The 21,664-nt window shown below is 43.0% G+C and overlaps 1 protein-coding gene across 2 annotated transcripts in view; it reads left to right on the top strand.

The window, feature by feature from the left end:
* The window catches only part of cdh11 (cadherin 11, type 2, OB-cadherin (osteoblast)), a 95,169-nt gene that overhangs the window by 31,905 nt on the left and 41,600 nt on the right, over positions 1-21,664 (top strand). Inside the window, exon 2 of one of the 2 annotated variants that reach the window (XM_069658081.1) lies at positions 10,371-10,436. The gene's annotated coding sequence lies outside the window, so the exon portion shown is untranslated. The remainder of the gene's footprint in view (positions 1-10,370; positions 10,437-21,664) is intronic. The other variant, XM_069658083.1, reaches the window with a different exon arrangement.

The raw sequence follows: 21,664 nt of genomic DNA, 5'->3' as shown, positions 1-21,664 counted from the left end.
ACAATACATCGAAGGTGTGGCTCAAGAGGTAGAGCTGGTCATCCGCCGGTAAGAAGAAGATTAGAGGTGCGATCCCCAACTCCTGGAGTCCTCATGTCAAAGTGTCATTGGGCAAGATGCTTAACCTGAAATATCTCCGAATGGCACAATTGGTGCGAGTTTGTGTGTAAATGCGTTATATTAGATTCTGATGTGCAGCTTGGAAACTTGCTTGAAGGGGTGAATGTGTCGTGTAGCGTAAAGCCCTTTTAGATGTCTTCAGTCTAGAGAGGAGAGTCCACTTACTATCTGTATTGATTGGCTGCGATGCTTTCTAGAGCTCTGTACAAACAGGATTGGATGAAGGTGTTGGTCAATACCGTCCAGGTTAAAGCACTGACAGTCGGCCCTTGTCGCAGTTGGTTATTTAACTCATGTACACGATAATTACGTCACCATAAATAACCAGGATAACGGGCCACATACGGTCGAATGACTCAGTATTTTGCTGAAGGACACTGAAGCAGAAAGGATGCTTGCCACTTTCCAGGCTTTGAATGACCATCATGTCCTCCATTGAAGGACTTTCTAGCTACTTACCCGACCACAGCACATAAAAGCCAAAATAAAAGAGCACATCTCGAGGTTAATATCACAACGATTATTCATTTTCTTCTATGAAATTGATGCTCAGGAAATTATCTCATCTACATGTGATGAGGTGTCAGCAGCGTCTACGTTGCGATCTGATTGTCGGATTTTATCTTGGGTGGGTTGCTTGTTTTTTTGATGCTCTAAACAGACATTAAAGAGTAAAATCACACCGCCAAGTTTGTGTCAAGACACAGATGTGAGAGATCATTAAACATTCATGTGTATGTGTGTGTGTGAAGTGCTGGCTGAACTGCTCTGCGAGTAAGAGAGCGTGTCATACAATAACAAACTATCTAAATGAAAATCATCGACAAGTGAGGCGAGTCATAACCGAGTGTGCGCGCGCCTGCATAAGCGAGGTAGCAGTGCAGAACTGAATATGTAAAAAGCGTATTTATTTCTCTCCCGCCTTCTCCTCGTCTCTCTCTCTCTCTCTCTCTCTCTCTCTCTCTCTCCTCCTCTTTATCCATCATCTATCTCTTCCCTCGCACTTTATCCCTCCTCCCAACCCCGTCAGTTAAATGGGTGTTGCTCGTTTCTCTCCGTCTCTGTAAGTCAACATGTCAACCATGATAAATCTCCTCCCTCGGTCACGTTGTTGGTAACACACACCTTCATTATCTGTTTGTGGAAGCAATCACTGCAAGTGTGGGTTCGTGGTTATGGATGTGTGTGACTTGTATATGTACAGTATACGTGCGTTTTTTTGTCTGTGCATGGGGATTTAATGTTAGCATGTGTGTATGTATGCATGATCAAAAAGTGAGGCTAACAATTTTATATGAACTATCACATCTCAGACACTTTTTTTCTTGCATCCAGGTGTATAAGGATGCTGTATGTGTGTGTGTGTGTTTGGGTTATAGCTTCGCAGCATTATACAGTGTGTGCATGTGTGTGTATTTATGTCAACCAACTTCAGATGTCGCACTTTTACTTGTTTTCTGCTCCGCTCTCTCTCTCTCTGTCTCTCCATCGTCCTTCACTTGTGGAACAGAGAATCTCTCTCGCTGTCTCCCCGTGTCTCCTCTTGTTGTCAAACGCTGGGTTGCATATTACTGTAGAGGAAAATAGTGACACAGGATGCAGTGATGTTGCTCTAAATATATCAGGCGGCAACGCAGGCTGGGTGTCGCAACGGCAGCGAAAAGGGAAGAAGTACATCAGAATTTGTACCAAATTAAGTCACCACCATACACTCATCGGGAAGCTCGCACCACAGCTGGAAAATGTAATTTCTTTTGAATTATAAAGTGAGGAACTTGAGTTTTAAGTGTCCTTGTTTTGTTTGCACGGGATAAACATCAAAAAGAGAAACAGCTCTTATGATTGAAGGTGAACAAACAAGGAGATGCAAATGACTCGATTGTGCAGATAAGACGCCTGAGGGGCTAATAAAGGCTTCTTATCTGAAAGCAATAATATGAAGAAGCCTGTGTCCATGGGAGTTCTGAGGCTGAAGTCTTAGGAGTTTGAAATTACTTCACTGCTTTTAAAACACGGGCAGCGTTCAGTAATGAGCAGCGTTTCCTTCTCTGGGGATCGAAGCGGATTATGAAGATATCAGTTTGGGAAACATAACAAGCTCAGTTCTCCAGGAGCATCACCAAAAGACAACTGATGTCTCACACATTTTAAACCAGATTGCTCTTTTACATAATGTGCGTCCCATAGATGAAGTCTAGACAGTAAAATCAGATCACATTAACATCATGTCGGCCTTAGATTCTCCACGTCACGTTGATGCAGTTAAAAATGAGCTCAGCTTGCGCAGTCACGCCGGGAGAGCAGCCCATTCTGACAGTTAGGGATTTAATGGCCGACAAAGTTAGACTTCTGCCTAATGATTTGTTCAAATTGTTCTTGCAGTAGGGATAGTTTTGTCAGATATTTAATATAAAAAAAATCAATTGGTGGCTCTGAGAAACGGAGGAGTCATAAGAAGAAATCAAACTCTTCTAACTTCTGGCCGTTCTCCATATTGCCCTGGCGGCTCAGATCAAACTCGGATTTTTAAAAGGCAAAGAGCATCAACAAGTCCGCTGGTGACCTCACGCCCACGTTTGCTGTCCACATATTCTGCAGATGAAGGTATTGAGTTGCACTTTCCAGTGACTGCAGCTTACTTTAACTGTTCAAAAGTGCATTTAAATACCCGTTTATGTGATGTAGTCTGGCATGTTTGTTTGCAGTCCCTAACAATAGAAAGGCCCACATAGGAGACTGATTAGATGTCATTGATCAGCACTTCAACATTTATATGTTCAACTGTGTCATCCGTCCATCCATCCATTATCTACGCCGCTTATACTGTTCAGGGTCGCGGAGGGGGCAGGAGCCTATCCCAGCTGTCATTGGGCGAGAGGCAGGGTCTACCCTGGACTGATCGCCAGTCAATCACAGGGCATTTATGCTGCGTTCCAGACAACTGGGAACTTCAGAACTTCCCAGTAGAACCTCTGAAGGTGATAAATCACAAGCAGGAACTCCGACTTTGAATGCCGTTGCATAGCAATTTTTCTCGTCAGACTTCACAAAAAGTTCTACTTATAAGTTCTTGAGTTCCCAGTTGTCTGAACGCAGCAGTAGAGACAGACAACCTTTCATGCTCACACTAACAACTACGGGCAGTTTAAGAGTCCCCAATTAACCGAACGAGCATGTTTTTGGACTGTGGGAGGAAGCCGGAGTACCCGGAGAGAAACCATGCATGCACAGGGAGAACATGCAAACTCCACACAGAAAGGCCCCTGTACATCCAGACTGGTATTCGAACCAGGAACCCTCTAGCTGTGAGGCGACAGTGCCAAAACACTCTTTCCATATGACTAATATTTTGGGGTACAAATTAAGCTGTTCGAAACGTTGCTAGGTTGCAATACAAGCTAAGGCGGAGACTTTATCCATCTGTAATAGCCTGCACTTCTTTGGTACCCCAACAAGGTCACAGCAGATGTCAAACGACAGCACGAGTGCCACAAGAACAACAAATTATGTAGCTGCAAAGTGTGACTCTATGGACATTTCATTCTGTATGTCCCTAATTTTTGTAGATAAGGTTGAAAATTGGCAAACAGTCCGTTGGAGTCCATGTCAATATAAAGTGAAGAAACTGCAAACTATAGTTTTCAAGGGTACACAGAAAGTTATCACAACCACTGGAGATGGAAAGAAAAACATCGCACTGATGTCTATCTTTCAGAGGCTTATCTAACCACATAGAGCTATTTCAGAACATCTGACAGGGAAGCGGGCTTATATTTTCAGATGAGGAAGTGGAAAAATACACGCCGTCTAGAGCAAGTGTTGTAGGAGTAGCACTATTGTGGGAGCAGGACGTCTGAGCTGAAGGAGATAAAAATATAGGCCTATGGTTACCAGCCAATCCCCTTGTAAAGCGACTGCCCGCCACCTGCATCTCCTGTGTAGCATTTTATTTTAGACTCAGCAATGAGTCAGAAAGGAGGTGAGAGGAAGAGGAGGAGGGAGGGAGGGAGGGGGACAGTTAGGGGAGGGTGCTTGCCTGAAGATAAAACGTATGAAAGGCACCGAAAATAAGTTTAAAGAATGTAAAAGTATAAGAGTCATTAATTCCTTACCCACTGCTCAGCTCGTGCTGGAGTCGCCTTTTTTTGTACCCACAATGCTTCTCAATGCCACTGTGATGATGCGTGTGGAAATCTTAACCAAGTGTGCATGGAGGACCAGTACACGGTGACACCTCAGTAGCTTGTACACACTCATACAATGAAATGTGCTCGTCTATGTGCCCGTGCACCTGTGAATGCATCCTGGCGCACGGTTAATACCGACACAGCTGGGATCCACCACTCCCTGCCAGCCAATATGTGTGCGTTTCTGTGTGTGTAAGTGCGCGTGTGTGTGTGTGTGCAGCCACCAGCTGCGCCCACTGTGCTGATCCTCAAAGCCGCTATCACATTCTGCTTGCATCATTTCACCGCACCGAGAGCATCAAACTCATGAACACATGCTCACAGTTACAAGCTCATATTCACTCTCACTTTCATGCACATAATCACTTTCTCACACAGACACCCACTTGCTGATACGAGATATTGTGATTACACATCATGGGTGTTTTAAGCTGCTTGATATCAAACATGCAATTTATAAGTTTGAGTTTCGTAGCATATGGTGTTATAGCAAGCTAGAGCAAACGCTTGTATGTTAACAGAAGCTATACAAGAAGAAAAAGGCGTCCTGAGTGACAAACGCCTCCCAAAGCCGATCCATTCTGTCAAGACAGAGGCCAGCAGAGGCCAAAATGCTTCTTAAACTCCGGGTCAGGAATGACTGCAGGGCCCTCGCATGCAGCCAAGTCTCTCCATGTAAAGGTTATCTGTTTCACTGCCCTATAAAGTCAGAGAGCAGTCGCTGTGTGAGGAGCATAAAAAGGCTTCAAACTTTCACAGTTTGCACAAACTATTAGCAATCACACTTTGCCTTTATAGATCTGTAAAAAATAAACTTGGCTTTACTCCAGCTTTAGCGGTAACGTTGGCTGATATCATGGAATAAATCCCGGCATCTCGATTTAGAAACCAGATGAAACACCAGATTTTTAATCCGAGGGAGCGTAATGTGTTTGGATAGAGCTCAGCTAGAGGACTATAATCAGAATAATTATTCTGGTCTCACTCCAGCTCGGGGCCTTTTAGCTAATGACAGACACAACATTAATGGCTTGATTTCAAGCTGTCTATTTGCATGCGTATGCAAACATCATGCATGTTTGTTTGAGGCAGTCTGCATGGCTACAACAGTTACACACATGAGTTTTTTTTGTTTTTTTCTGCAATGAAGGGGCCGAGAGATGACGACTGCATTTATCCTGATACGACCTTTGCGTGGCAGCTGCAGCCAATATCAGAAACTCAAACAACAACTTATAACAGAAAAATCCAATTGTAAAAGAGGCTTTCTATTTCTAGCAGTATGATATTAAATGTGGACACTCAGTGCTGCTTTTTGGCTGACTGCCGGGGCCAGCCCTACGCACGGGTCTGTATGTGACTGAGTAACTGACTGACTGAGTAACTGTGTGAGTGACGGTACTTCCTGAGCCATAGAGATAGAGAGAGTTGCGACATCGCAATGGCAGATTATGGAACATATTCCTCCACTAGACGCGACTCTCTGTCTATATGGCTCTGGATATGTTCGGGGAGTAGGCGGGGCTGCTCCTCCGCTGCTCGTCCGCTGCCCTCACCTACGTCCACAGCACGCACCTGCTTTCAAACACGTTGTCATCGGCCTCATAAGGACAGTCCTTGCATTGCCTGGAGCGGTCAGCCACACACTAGGTTTTGACCTAGTCTTGTTTCCCTCTGAATACTTGTTGGCAGTGCTAGAGACTAAAATATAGCAGCAAGTAGCATTGCTTTCAATGTATAGATTACGGTTGGGAATCAGTGCTGAAGTTCTTGACTTCAATTCAATTTTTTAATAGAGTGCTCGCAAATCAAACACTATAAATGACAATATATCATTTATCTACGAGTATGTGAAAATCAGTCAACCAAATGTGAAAAGCAGAAAAGCAACTAGCAGTAACAAGAGTGATGTTTGGACGCATATGCTAAGTAGCGTAAGACCATGCTCGAGTGCGCTCTGCAAGTTACACAAGTTTAAACTTGCCAACTATCAAAAAACAACTGCTTAGTTTGGTGATAAATCATTTATTAGGCATGAGTACAAAACAGCCTAAATCAATATCAGGCAATCTTTAGACACCCCGTTTGCTTGCTGTGTTAGCACGCTCCACTCTGATGCCACCAGGGAGAGGGAGACGAGCCAGCTCATCAAGAACATTGTGACTTTATATTTGCTGATGAGTGGGGCGCCAGTTTAGGTCAGCAATTGGGTTCAACTCACGCCCTCGGCCCTTTGAAGCGTCATCCCCACTCTCTCTTTGCCCGTGTCCGACACTATCCGCCGTCCTCTGTCTGAATAAAAGGCCCAAAAATTTGCCAGTGAGTAAGTGGGAGAAGAATGCTTTCACAAGCTGAGAGTATTTGTTGAGCAGGAGCGGATTCTACCTTTGCGGCGAACAGATGTATAAGGCAAGAATGATGAAATAAAGGGCTGATCTGCAAAGTGCCCACAGCTTAACTATTACTACAGACTTGCATACAGTGCGTATTGTGGAGTAATATACAACCGTCATTTGATTCAGAGCAGCAGGAACACCCCGGAAATCATAACCTGCCTACTTAAGAGCCGCCTTTGACGACTTCCAGAAGTACTCTTTGATAATTAGACGCATTAACTCCAATATAAATATTACTGTAAACGCCCATCCCTAGTATAGATCCACATGATGACAAAGCCTGAAGCATTGAACTGTTGTGTTAGAGACGCACATTGCAGCTGTAACAACCCATCACATCACCTTTCAAGTCGTTTTTATCTTTATTGTTATTTATTGCAGAAACAGACAATCTGAGTCGTATGTTCTCACAGTGTTTATCGTGCGGAAAATCACTTCAGATATATGAATGCAATTCATCAAAATAAATCAATAGAAAATATTACCACTTTAAGAGGGCCTGTGTGCATGCAGTGAAACATGCACGCAACAGATTCGGTGGCAGTGGACTACCAATCAATAGGCCTCTATTCATGCGTTGCACATTTCACACAAGAACCAATTCAGACAGTGCTTTATAGTATTGACAGTATTGTCTCGGGGTCCCTCGCAATACCACAACACGGTGAAATCCATTTTCCCCTCACATAACGAGCTGTCATTTTCTGCTTGGAATGAGCTCAATCGTCTCTGCATACAAAGCAGGCAGATTTAGCCGCAGAATGATAATAACGATAGCACAATAGTGATTGGTATAATTCCACAGCGACATATCACACAATGATGATTAGCGCAGCGGCTTCGGTAAGCACCCCTCATTTTAAAAGCATCTGCGATGCAGTGACGGACAGAGCAACGCGTTGTTGCTATCATCGTCATGTGCTGAGTCAGCACGTGTTGCTTCAGATACTCTGATTAATATCCTTTTTTTTTCTATTAAACAAGGTGAAAGAAGCCGGTGTTCTCTGCATACAGAGCAGGCTGTTCTGCAGCATGACAATAATGATAACATGATGATGATTAGTGTTATACTGGAGGGATATTACCAACACTGAATAATAATGATTTGGCGTAAGGCTCTGCTGATAATAAAGGTGTTCTTGGCACTTACAGTTGTGCTGATGTTAAAGACCCTTTAGATTTAATGCCACTGTCACTGCTGTCACTTTCTTGTACTGCACACTAGTTAGGCAATTCTTAAAGAGGGGGTATTATGCTGGTTCACATTTTATGACATATATATAATGACAGACAGACTTCTCCAGACGCTTCACTTTGTGATGTCACAAAGTGGAGGAACTCCATATTTGGGCATCTGCCCGAGACACAGCAGAACTTCCTGCCCCAGGCACAGTTTACAGACACGCCCACCCAGCAGCTCAGTCTGCCTGAAATGTTTTTCACTCCACTGCTCTACTCAACGGAAAGACTTTTAAGTGTTTACTTTTCCAAAGGACAAGAGCTCCAGACATTCATTTCAAATCAAAAATGTCAGTTTTCTCTTTGCCCATAACGCTGTAACACTGTTGGCAGGCTTCGGAGAGCTGGCCAATCAGAAGGAAGCGGGCTTGTAGGGGCGGGGTTTTTTAAAGGGACAGAGCTGACTGATTAGTTTCAGACAGAGTTTTTCTAACCGTAAATTATGCTAAGGTACTCCACAGGTATCACAGAGTGTAATATGTAGCTTGAAATCAGCATAATAACCCCCTCCCCCTTTAAATAATGGATGTAGCCACCTTTGTTTTTGTTTTTTCTGGGGCCAGAAGCGACCATATTTGCATAAGAGGGTAGAGCAGGAGAGGAGCGAACTGTGTTGGAGGTTAATGACTATGTAAACAAGAACAGACATTTCAAGGCACTGAGGTTTTGTCTAAATATCTTGCGTAAAAAAAGTGTGAAAAGATAAAGTTAGTTATAAAAAAGAAAGACTTTTGTTTGTATATTTTTAGAAGGACAGTGTAAAACATTCAAAACTCTTTAGTAAAAATGTTTGAAATCTCTTGTCTGAAAAAACATAAAACAGGCACATTACATTTCTTTCAAGTCGTACACTCCAAAAAGCTTCTTGTTCTGATCTTCAGTTTCTGCAAGAAACGTAGGGGAGGTTAATTATTGCAGTCTCGGTCCTCAGAGCTCTGTGATCTCCCACTGCACATTTATAAAGATGTGGATAAAGGAAAATGTGGCACAGAAGATAAAGGCAGTTTTCTGGCCTTTTGATATTTAGCCATTACCACGTTATGAAATATCTCCCTCGCAGTGTTTTTCCTCATCTCCTCACTGATGTACCATCACACCCACATAATTACTAGATGGAAGGGAATATATTCTTTCAGAAAATCTTGTGTTGCTAGACCGCTTTCTTCTGTGGTTTTTACCCTTATTTACCAGTTAGAACAAAACATTTTTTTTATTAATGCCCTGATTCACACAGACGCCGGGGAGCTGCTCTGTACAGCCACTCAGCACCACCTCCGTGGACCCCTGAGCCACTCCACCGGGACAGGCAGGGTTAAGTAGCTTGCTCAGGGGCTTCTCACTGGTAGTTACAGATGCAGGCTGTTCATTTCTCTGGCCAGAGAACACCTTAGGTGATCTGGGAATGCGATGGAAACATAAAGAGAGTGGCTTCTATTCTTTCCTCAACACCAACTCTAATGTCAAACCGTTGACCCCGACCTTTATGCAATGGAAAGTGGATATTTAAAGCTCAGACTTATCTGTTTATGTTGGAGGTGGGAGGCTGCCTAGATAAAGTCTTCATAATGAAAGTCTGAAGTGTCCTTGAGCACCTCTCACATTTGAAGTCTCAAGCTTTTGGTGCGATGTAAGCAGAAACACAAGAGATGTTCTGATATATGGAAATAATTGAGGTGAAAGTCAGGACACCTTCAACTACAATATGACAGCCAGACAATCAGTTCGAAAAAAGTGGCTGAGTGCCCTTTTTTAAAAAGATGTTTAGCCTGTGTTTTACAATGTAATTCATGGAAATATGTTGTTTTTCTGTATTTGTAATTGTTCCTGGATAAAAAATACCAGCTCTTTGGAATTTAGAACTACTGGTTAAGTCAACACATGAATCAACACTCAGGTCACGCATTACGACAGCTCGGTTGTTTTGATAGAAGATTGTGAATTGCAATACGTTTCCAAAAGACACGTCTCTGCGGGAACGCTGTCAGCCTGCTGCTGTCTCTGTTGATGTAGTTTAGTTAAATGGCTGAAAGACATTTTTTTTTTATTATCAGAGTTGGAGAAATCATGTGTATTCAGAGGTTGCAAGAGGTTTGTTTGTGAAGCTGCAAATGTTTAAATTTGCACACAAGACTATTTTAAGTACACTCTGACTTAAAACGCTGATTTTTTTATCTACAAATTAAATCCCTCGTTGTTTGTTTTCTGTTCCTTTCATTCATCTTCCCAACTTAAACTTGCATTACTACTCTCCTCTCTCTATCCCCTACATAATTACATGCACAGCATAATTAAAACAACCCTTTACACTCGACTAATATGCATCTAATTGCATCATACATAAACTATAATGTCTTTGAACCTTTACTCATTGATAATAGGTAGTTTTTACATGTAATTAATCTATATTCCCTTCTGTTTTTTGTCTCAGGCAGATCTGTGTCACCGTGCAGAGGAGAAAACAATCAACGCATCCAACATCAGTAATGAGCTAAAGGTGCGTTCTGCTATTTTTTCTTTCCTGTGTGTGTGCTGAATCAAAAGGCCTGTAAATTGGCATCGACAGTCCAGCCCCAACTCGCCTGTTTAGCATTCTGTTTAACTGCTCCCTCTCTTTCAGGGAAATAAAGAGCGACTGAGAGTGAGAGAGTTGCAGCTCCGACTCTTTCTTTTGTGCTTCAGTAATACTAATATGTTAGTTTTTGTTGTTTATTTTCCGTCTTCATTAAGCCATTTTCCTCTTTTCGCCTCCGTCTCTCTCAGTAATGAACTCTGTCCTTCACGCTTAATAGAAAATTATTCTCAATTGTTTAGCTTGTATCTGCCTACAGCGGCTTGTTAAAGAGGACTTGTAAAATTGCATATTAAATATGATCTCATGCCTGAAAATGTGGCTTACAATGCATTTGCCCTCTGGCCACATGTTCCCAAAGTCACCGTATCGTGCACCTCACATCTCCCATACTAAGCGTTTCTTTTTTTTCCAGTCGCCTGGAAAAAGTTGAATAGATTAAAGGCAGATCTAATCGATCCTGAGTGTGCTTATCAGTGGCTGGCAGGCTGACGAGCCGATTTCAGAAAAGCACATTCTAATCCTTCAACTGCAGGCTGCAAAACTGGAGAAAGACAAATAGGTAGAAAGTCTCCCAGACAGTGGGACGGAGGGTTTGATGTGTTTGAAAGAGCTGTTGGTTGTGACACTACGGAAACAGGAGAGGAGTAGATTATTACCTGGGAATGTTCTAGTAACACACATCAACAGATGAATGTTTTAATTAAGGATAATAGTTCTTTGGGGCAGCTGTGGCTCAGTAGTAGAGCCGGTAGTCTTTCAGTCGGAGGGTTGGTGGTTCGATCCCCAGCTCCCTCAGTCAGGCCTCTTTTCTCTCTGTGCTCCAATAACAACCAAGAAAGCTTGGTACTCTGCAGAACCTCGTTCACATGTACCTGTTATTTTTAGATTGCGCTACATGCTTATCTATGTAAAGAAACCAAGTTTTGACTATGGTTAAGAGCTGTTGGTGGGAGCCGTTAGTGGCCTGACTGCATGGAAAGCATTGTGTTTATTCCCATTCCAAAAGGGAAAAAGCAACATGGCGATGCCTGCTCCATTTAGCTGGTGCAGCAGATTGTATGTAAACCAAGTTTCAGGGCTTCAGGAAGCTAACAGCAAGGCCTTTGTTCCCAACAGGTTAGAGGGGACACATGCAACAAGAACATCTATAGTGATGGGTATACTGTATGTCTTGCACACCACAGTAAGACCAATGTAATCTTTTTCTCTCGTTGGTCAGTTAAGTATAAAGTGTGAAGGTGACTTGACCCTAAAACCAAAGGTCATTTAAATGTATCTTTTTTTAATCCTGGGTGTCAGGGTCCCATGATTTAAGGTGACCGTGCACCTGACTTTACTATCAGATTTTGTGGGGAAACGGGCTGCAGTAAATGACAAGAATAGCCAAATGTATGGACATTTAATATGTTCAAAGTATCGCTTATCGGAGGCTTACACGTCGTCCTTTAAAACGTATATGAAACAGACGTATGAAGATTTAAGCCTCGTCTCCGTCTGTTTTTTTTCCTGGATTATACTTTGTGGCTGCCTATGAAATATGTTCCCATTGACATCTATTGATTCCGCTGCGAACTTATCATGATTCTTGGTTTCAAAAGAGGGTTTAGCCGCGCTGAGTGCTGATTGGATGTTTAACCTTTTGACCCGCAAACTGGGATTTGAGCACATATCCCATAATAGGAGGCATTCATCCACATGACCTCTCCTGTCACAGGGACAACTCAGTGGCAGGCAAACTGACAAAGAGATCCTGTGTATGTGTGTGTGTGTGTGTGTGTGTGTGTGTGTGTGTGTGTGTGTATGTGTGTGTGTGCGTGTATGTGTGCGTGAGGATCCTAGCTTTGAAAAGTAGAAAAAATAGAAAAAAGCTTATCTCACCAGGTCACACCATCCCCTCTCCCTCTCTCTCTGTATGTCACGTACCTTTCCTCTCTCTTAGATTAGTGCCTTATTCTTCTTTCGGCATACTAATGCTTAAAAAAACAAAAAACGTACTGTCCTGTGTGTGTATGTGGCTGTACCAATGAAGCCAGAATACCCCCGTGACGGGCGCTGCCATCTTGCAATGGTCGCGTCAGTTGGAGCCAGAGCTGCGTCGTAGAGATCGGCGGGTCATGCTGCTGTAGCCACTTAACATACCGGAAAAAAGAGCAAAGATGCGGCACATTGGCGTATTTAACAGCACAACAGCTTCTTGTGTTGGTCTGAGGTTAACATTCACAGATATGTAAACTTCAATGACTGTAGTGATTATTTTAGTTACGTCTCCTCTCACTGTCCTCCTCCACTCCGCTAATCGGGAACAGATCGGCTGCAGGGGCCGTGTTTGTCAACAGAGCTGTCAATCATCCTCAAATAACTAATTAAAGATAAACTTGTCAGAAAAATAAACACTTGTGCGTAAATCAGCATGATAAGAACTAACTATAATGACAGAAACCATGTTTGAGAATCATTTATTTGACATGTATTTTGATTTTATAGTTTGACTCATGTCCCATCTGTTAACATGGAGGAGGCGGGCTTTATGAGCTATACTGCAGCCAGTCAGCAGGGGGCGATAGAGATGTTTTGGCTTCACTTTTAAGGAGCTGTCATGTTGCCCATCTTTTTAGTTTATGGGCTGTATGTGCCTGCATGTAGCAACCCTAGCTGGGCTTTGTTTCTCAGTTATTTCCGTCCTCTGCCTTTGCTTGTTGTGTTTTTGTGATATGGGTGGATCAAAAATTCTAAACAACGCTTGATTTCAACTTACAGGCAGTTCAGTCACAAAGATCTGCCAAAGGCTTGAGGCTTGGGAGGGTTAATCTTTAGCTGTGCAATATCAGGGACAGAAATTACAGGTTTAATTGGAGACACACTTGTTACTAACAATAGTTATGTTGAACGTTTCACACAGGAAGATGTTTTGCAGCATTAGGGCTTAAACGTTGTTTGCATGCAGATCGTGTATGCAGCACATTTATTTTACTTGCCGGCTGATTTTGCATGCATTAACTATAGCAAGTGTAATGCTTACAGCAGCATCACTGCAGATTAAGTGTAGCTGCAGTGTAGCCATTCCAAAAGTGAGATACTGAAGCAAGAATTCCCCTGAAACGATAAGTGTGCTTCTGCCAAAGATTTTTTATGAAACATCAAAAAAAACACGTTTTCTGATCTACTAATGATGTGATCTGCTGCGCATGAAAGCCTCAAAAAGTGGGTGAATGAGGTCGCGATCGCGCCTCTCAGCAGTTGTGCCTTATTTTTTGTGTATTTGTTTGTATTAGTTCCAAGCTTGGAGCACAATGGGATCTGGCTGTGATTCATCAGTGAAGAGTGAGAAAAACAGGATAGGAACATGCGAACAGACGCCAGTTACAGCTTCACAACAAAGGGACGGAGCTTGACATGAGCGAAACATTTTTCATTTAATGCATGCTTTTGTGCAAAAAAAAAAAAGTGTTTAAATAAAAGTCTCTAAAGTTCAAGCTCTGTTTAATGCCACACTAGCTGTTAGGTATAACCTGCAGAAAAGTGTCTGACATTTGCGAAACACCACAAAGTGGAGCGCAACAGTAAATGTTAACACAACAAGGAGGAAATGCAAAGTGCAGCATTTTAATGTCTACATGTGCGACACAGCGCTAATGAGCGTTTCTCGCGTGTTGAAGCGGAGAAGAAGTATGTTGTTAAAAGTCGTTAACTATCAGGCTCATATATCTTTAAAAAGGGACACTGATGGGTGTCTGGGAGGACAGATAAGCAGCCGGAATTAAAGAGAAGATTCTCCTTCTAAGGATTTACACAAACACACACACGCACGCACACACACAGTGAGGTTTAATGCCCTCTACCAGTATTGATTACCCAGCAGTCTGACTGATAGAGGGCTTGATATAGAAAAACACACATCAATAAAATACCAAGGAAAACCTGGGGAGAGTTTTAAAGACGCTGCCCTTTCCCACCCACCCGCTCACACAAACACAAACAGCTGCTGTGTGGTTAAATTATGCCAGAGGTCCTCTGAAGCTGCAGCAGGGACAGTTTGCCAGGACGTCATCTTATCCGGGCCTTTTGACTAATTCAAGGTTGTTAATACAAGTTAATATAAACGTTCAAAACGGGCGGCAAAAAGCCCGAAGCTGTCTTGTACTGGGGAATCAACCTTTGTGTGTTATAGCTCGTGTGCTTGTGTAAGTCGTGAGGCTGCAATAGAAAGTGGCAGTGGGTGTGATTAATCAGCTTATTACCTGTTGGATGTGTGGCCACTTAAGAATGACAAAAAGGCTGATTTTAAGCTGCAGACAGGCTGTTAGCTGCCGGTGGCAGAGGAGGTGGCAGATGGGTGGATGAATCATCAGAAAAATGGCAAGAAGCTGCATATCAGGCTTCTTTGAAACATCAATCCTTTAATGGAACCCTCACGGATAAAAACGACCGCCTTCTCTCGCGAGCGAGCGCGCTGCCATCGCTCCTCTCGGATCATTCGAGGGGAACAGGCTCACGCTCGCAACAAATGCTGTTTGGACGCTGACTGCGGCTTTGAAGCTTTCACCCTCTTCTTTGGATGTCTATTGTAGTATTTTGCAATGTAGCGCTTTAAGCTTATATGACTTACACTCAGCCTTTCTCCATTCTGAATAAGAGCATCAGCTTAATGCCTAACAACGAGTGTGAAGTAGATTACATCAGAAGTTTTGGAGACGGACTATTTTGGCTTTCAGCTGCACACGAAATCCAAAGTGAGAGGGTATTTCTCTCTCTTTATGCCACTGTAGTCTGTAAGTGAGCAATGATGAAACCATTGTGTGGATTGACACTTACAGAATGGCATAATTGCAGTTTCATTTCATAAGATATCCAGCAATTTAAAATCCCCCGACGGAGCTAACTCTGGCATTAAATTAAAACCTATTACGGAATGTCACTGACATTTTTCTGCCTTTTTTTTTTAAATGCCCAGAGCACCTTTAAAAAACGGCAAATTCAATCGGCACCTGTAACATTTGAACTTCTATGCTCAGGAACTTTAAAATGCCACGCCAGAAACATTTAAAGGAGCAGTTCGCCCCTGGAAAAAGCCACCGTCAGTCAGAGCTGGTGTTCTCTGTAATCGATAGAAGAAATAATGTTTGAAATTGGCGCCATATCTGTGGAAAAAGTTGTACAAACAGCGCCCATTCTACATTCCTACAAAACCCAGCGTGCATTGCGCCCCTCCCTCTGAAAGGAACGGCCCAGCGAAAGACGCTGGAGTGAAATACTACCGTTTCGCTGCAGACAATGGCTCAGAGCGGTAAACAATCTGAAACACGACGAGAATATACCGGTGGATTGTCTAAAAAATCTTAAGGTCTGCAGTTTACATTTCAAACCTGACGATTCTGAACGAGACATGACATCAGAGGCGGGCGTCCTAGATTGAGGAAGTGTAGTTTAGCGAGCTCCCTGGCCTCCACCAGATGGCGTGTTTTACGTAGTCTAGTGGAGGTTTTCCAGGGCTCATTGGAGAAGCAGATAGCGTCCTCCAAAGGCACAGAGCCAAACTGCATTTTTTCAACCATAATGGCATTAGCTCCCCATAATAGCAAGATAGGACTGAGGTTGAAAATAGGCGAACTGGCCCTTTAAGTTTATCAACCATCCGGGTCTCAATTGTTCTGAAACAGCCAAAAGGAAGAGAAAGGGAAAACATCCTGATGCCTTCTCTGGAAGGAGTGTTAAAGCTGATAACTGAAGAACTTTGTCCACAGGAAGCGACAAAGTTTAACTAATAACACAAAGAAGTTAAGATACCCGACACCAGAGTTTAATTCAGAATCCGTCCTAGATGTTTACAGATAAAACAACTCGCACAGGTGTGAATGTAATCATCGGGGCTTTGGGAACACTCAGAGAGGAAATCAGGTGACAATGTTTAATTTGAAAGCTTAAGGGATCTGCTATCAGGAGAAAATGGCATTTCAGGATGGAGGGAAATTGCTTTTCTGGAAGGGCTGAAAGGATGCAAGATATGAGAGTTATCCTCCAATATGAGATTACAGGCTTGGCTTGATCAACCGAGCCTGCACTGCCACAAAGCCACCTGCACCCGAAACAATACTTTGACTTTCTATTGCTTTTGAAAGGTAGATACTTCATCAAGGGTCAAATGGGACATTTACTCTTTCTCTCACAGATTTTTTTTATGATAAGGTCAGACTTTTTTTTCTCTCCTGACCCCTGCATGCAGGCCTCACATCGATTTCATTTTGACTCCGCTCTGCCGTGGCCTCTATCCGCGCTGTTGTGCTCTGAATTTGTATTCGCCGCTTGATCTCGTCGTGTTCCTCCGTTCTGTTCTGCTCCGTTCTGCCCTCTTCTGTTTATACGTTTCCCTCTGTTCCATATTCACAAATCAAATGTAAATATCCCATAAGCATCATCACACAGCTCAGAGCCTTGCTGAGCAAGAGGAAGAAGAAGGAAGATAAAGAATGAGCAGATAAATGTGTTTGCGGTGAGATTACCATGCATCATAAACCCATAAACCCTGCAAGGAATCAGAGGGATGGAGGGAGGGAGGGGGGAAGAAGAGAGAGGAGAAAAGATGGGGATTCTGGGACAGAGGGAAGTCAACAAGAGGAGGAAATATAATGGAGATATGATGGTTAACAGCAGAATGAGAGCGGAAAAATAAAAGGAGAGAATGAGAGGGAGGAAAGGCGAAGATGAGGAGGGAGCAGAGAGAATGTCAGAGGGCAGAGATGCTGAAAAACAGGGAGATAGAGAGCGAAAAAACAAATGTAAGCCCCTGAGGATTAACTCTCTCATTTCTCTATGAGGAAGAATGGGAAAAAAGAGGATTTCCACCTCCTATCCTCTCAGCCTCCCTTTGATATCTCTCTCTCTCTGTCTGTCTCATATTCTAATATCTTTAGTGTCTATTCATCATGTTGGAACAGAGTCGCCGAGCGCGCTAAAGCATGAACGCACATGGCTAACCTAGCTGGACACAAATCCCTCTCTCTCTCTCCGTTGCTCTCTTTCCTCCTCGTCTCCGTAGATCTCTTCATTCGTTATTTGTTTCCTCGTTGTTTGCCGTGGACGTGAAGGCAGCGTAAATTCCCCTCACCTGCCTTTCTCTTCGCCTTCTGCTGCGGTTTTGGCAGCTGTGTTTACTGCTGCATGGGGCCAATAACACACAACAGCGCTCATCATTGTTGTGGTCGCTTTTAACGAGCTTTGCTAATAAGATGAACGAGCTTCCTGCTGATCGGTTAATGGGACGTTCACTGGTCCCGCGCAGCGTAGTGATTTACAGTTTTAGGAGTTTACACGTGAAAAACGCTTGAAAGGTTAATTATTAATGTAATGGAATTTGGGATTGCGAGAGTGGAGGCACATTTAGCAGATCATTACATCTTTCCTTTGCCTCATGCACACATTTCTTTTTGCTTATTTTAAAGGAATTTCACTGCATTCAAACTTTAACCCTTGACCTTTGCTGTTACTGCACAAGTTAGAAGGTACTCTGAAGTTTTATAAAGGGAACCCTCTTGTCGAGGAACAAATCCTACATGTGTGGGGATCACCAGTGCAAAGTTAAAAGCTTTAACACTGCTGTTGAAACACAAGAGACAATAAACAGTTTCACAGCTGTTGTTGGAAACAGGTTTTAAAGTGAATCTCGAGCCACGGCTGCAGCGTCTCAAGTTACTCTCCATCACGCCTGTTTCCCTTCCCTCCACCATCTTTATTTCTCATCACTCCTTCACTCAGCTTCTCGGTGTTAGTCGCTACTGTTTCATTTTACGATCCTCGTCTCTGCTCTTATAAAGTGAGGCCTTGCCTTCAGAACTGCCTTCATTCTTCGTGCCATAGATTCAACAAGGTGCTGGAAACATTCCTCAGAGATGCTGGTGCATATCGGCATGATAGCTTCACAGTTGCTGCAGATTTGTCGGCTGCACATCCATGATGCGAATCTCCCGTTCCACCGCATACCAAAGTTGCTCTGTTGGATTGAGGTCTGAGGACTGTGGAGGCCGTTTGAGTACAGTGAACTCAATGTTGTCTTCATGAAGCCAGTGTGAGATGATTTGAGCTTTGTGACATGGCGCGTTATCCTGCTGGAAGTGGTACACAGTCACAAAGGGATGGACATGGTCAGCAGTAATATTCAGGCAGGCTGTGATGTTTAAACAATGCTCAATTGGTGCTAAGGGGCAAAATGAACCGTTGATTCAAGGCAGGATGGATCCACGCTTTCATGTTGTCTGCGCCAAATTCTGACCCTACCATCCGAATGTCGCAGCAGAAATCGAGACTCATCAGTGACCTCGTCTGGAAGTAGCTAAACAAGATTACAAAGATTTTTTGGGGACATTCAACATCATCTGGCGAAACATGGACAAGTTGGAAACTTAGTAGTGGTGATGTTATGGTCATGTGACTGTGGCACTGTGTGTTTACAGCCTTATGTAAGCTTTTGATGATGCATATGATCATGCTAAACAAAAAAGGCGGTGTTTGCTACAGAGCTTAGCTTCTACAATAATCCAATAGAAAAAATCTTATTGGCTTTTTTGTTGAGAGAACTTTCTGTCGGCTTTCTTCACTTTATTCCAAGGCTAAAACTAAACTTTTTTGTTACCCGCAGAGGAGTGAGTTATTTATACTCCTGCATGTGGCTTCATTCACTGACGGGCACCGCTGCAAAGGTAGTGCCGAAGCCGATATGTCGGACAATCGCATACCTTAAATAAAAATGTCGTCTGGTAGTCCAGTTTCCAAAAGATGCTGTTTCTGTCAAAAGTCGGGACGAATCCGGGCAGCCCGTACAACCCTGTGAGCATTTCTCAAAAGTTGCACACAAGACTCACAGTGTACTTATTGTGATCTCACAGCCTTAATTGCAGGAGTATAAATCCTTCTTTATCTCCGATCCCCCCCCTCTTTTCTTCTTGTGGCTATGCGGCCTCTCTTTCTCTCTCCTTCCTTTCTTCGTTTCTTTGTGGTCGTCTGTCCCCGCTCCCCGAGCCTTTAAGAATCCAAAGTATTTTATTTTTCCCTTTAGCCTCAAATCAATTCCAGACGCCACCGTTTCCTGCACACCCCCCCTACACACACGCACACACACACATCTCTCTTTCTAGCCCCTCCCTTAGGGGCTATAGACCAAAACCACACTTAAAACACACAGACACATAAATGGAGTGAGAAAGACGGAGTGAGCACGAGCCACAGAGAGTCTCAGGTTTTGCTTTCTTTTCCATCGCACAGATTCCTCAAACTTTCCCCCCCCCGTCCCCTCGTTCCTATTCCAGGAACTGTGTGTGTTTGTGCGTCTGTTCTTCTGATTGAGCCGCAACTTTATCTCAATGACTATTACATGTTTTTTTGTGGGCTGGTCTTGGCAGGTTTTCTGTCGTACTTCGATAAAAGGGTGTCATGAATCTTGAGCAACAAAGTGTGCGACTGTGAACTCTGACCCCCTGCAGATGTCCTCAACGACTTACGATTGCAATAAAGGAGTAAGATCATGCTTTCGTGATGGCATACTGATTATCAAAGTCACCATATATAATCTGGAACGATGAATTAATCTTGATTCATGGATTCAGAGTGAAAAATCGGTCCATACAAGCTTTAGAAAGAAATGCAGGAAAGTGTCGCCCTGCGTCTGAGCCAGAGGAGAGGGATGAAAAGTAAAACGAGAACGCCTAAATGTGTGATGTTCTGCAGCACCATATGATTATCCATATTCATTTTCCATTCCTAAGTACATTCTAAAAGTCTTCCGCAGTAATTACAGAGTCATTCGAACGCTGTAATGCAAAGCTATAATTGCTATGAGGAATCCCACTGGACTGTGACAGGAAAAGAGGGGGGAAAAAAGATGAAGGATATATATATATATGTAGAGAGAGAGAGCGAGGAAGCAGGGGAAAGGAAAACGGAACAGGAAGGAAGAAGAAAGACAAAGCAGAGTAGTAAAAAAGGAGTTAAAGTGCGAGTTAATTAAGAATGGCCTCCACTAAACTTCCCATTCAAGTCCGTTTTTAACGTAGCTGTTAGTACAAGTCAGTACGTGACATTGCTTCTTTTTTTTTTTCTCCATTATCACACTTTTAATTTTAGCAATGGCCATTTTGGAGATTGCTCGTCATAATTAACTGCAAACGTCCCCTAATGTGGAGTTCGTCTTTCCAATTGTCACAATTGAAAAGCCTAATAGCCGCAGAAGAGGGCATTCCCATATTAAGCCAATAGCCAATAAACAGCGGTCAGCAGGCTAATTGGAGCTACATTGTTTCCGCCTCGAGCTTAACTGTATCTCATCAGCTCGCCCGTTGTTTTACTGTCTATTTCTGCCGCTCATTTGGAGGAACACGGAGGGCTGATTGGTTCGGTCGTCGACTTGTTTTCATCCCAGAGGATTTCCTCACAAATTAAAAAAGGCCAAACCGGGAACAGCAAGAGCGACGCACCCCAGCTGAAACGGTCACACCGAACGATGGGCCATCGTGTATGTTTTCATTATGTTGATTCAGTTTTTCTTCCACTGTTTGATTGTGTGAGCTTGAGAAGGAAGATAATTATAACAGGTTTGCATAATGTGACTTCAACGAAGGTGTGGACCTTTCATTTCATGTTACCTAAGTTTGGAATATTTTAGCCTTTCAAAGTCACTCTCCATTTGTGGGCTTTGTTGTTGTAACTGACCAGCTTTCTCTTAAATGTATGATATGAAATAATCAAGCAGCTCTTTCTAGCCACACTGATATGAAACAGTAAAGAACACTGGTCCGAGAATACATTAAAAAGTCACATCACATGTTCGCCAAATGATTTTAAAAAGCCACCTCCGTCTCATTAGCAGAAAGAATTGTTCTGATTACCCATAATTCACCACAAATTGCATATTATTTCCATACAAATTAGTGTGATCCCGGGTAATTGAGGATGCTAATCAAAATGAGGCAAACAAAAACACACATGTAAACAAAGTTTATTTTGATGAAATAAAGTGCTTTAAGCGGAATAATTTAGCTGCGAGGGTGAATTAGACATCCCGAACACAACAATGGCACAGCTAATTAGGCGCTAGCTAGCTGAGTGCTACAAATGGAAGCCTGCGCGCATTGTCAGCTCGTTGTTTGTCTTCTTCATTATCAGCT

Source organism: Semicossyphus pulcher, unplaced genomic scaffold (assembly GCF_022749685.1).
Source record: "Semicossyphus pulcher isolate SPU_LCO1_2020_fin unplaced genomic scaffold, fSemPul1.0.p SCAF_12, whole genome shotgun sequence".
NCBI classification, from domain to species: domain Eukaryota; kingdom Metazoa; phylum Chordata; class Actinopteri; order Labriformes; family Labridae; genus Semicossyphus; species Semicossyphus pulcher.
The sequence above is the reverse complement of the archived record's forward strand: the minus strand, read 5'-3'. Positions and strand labels throughout refer to the sequence as shown.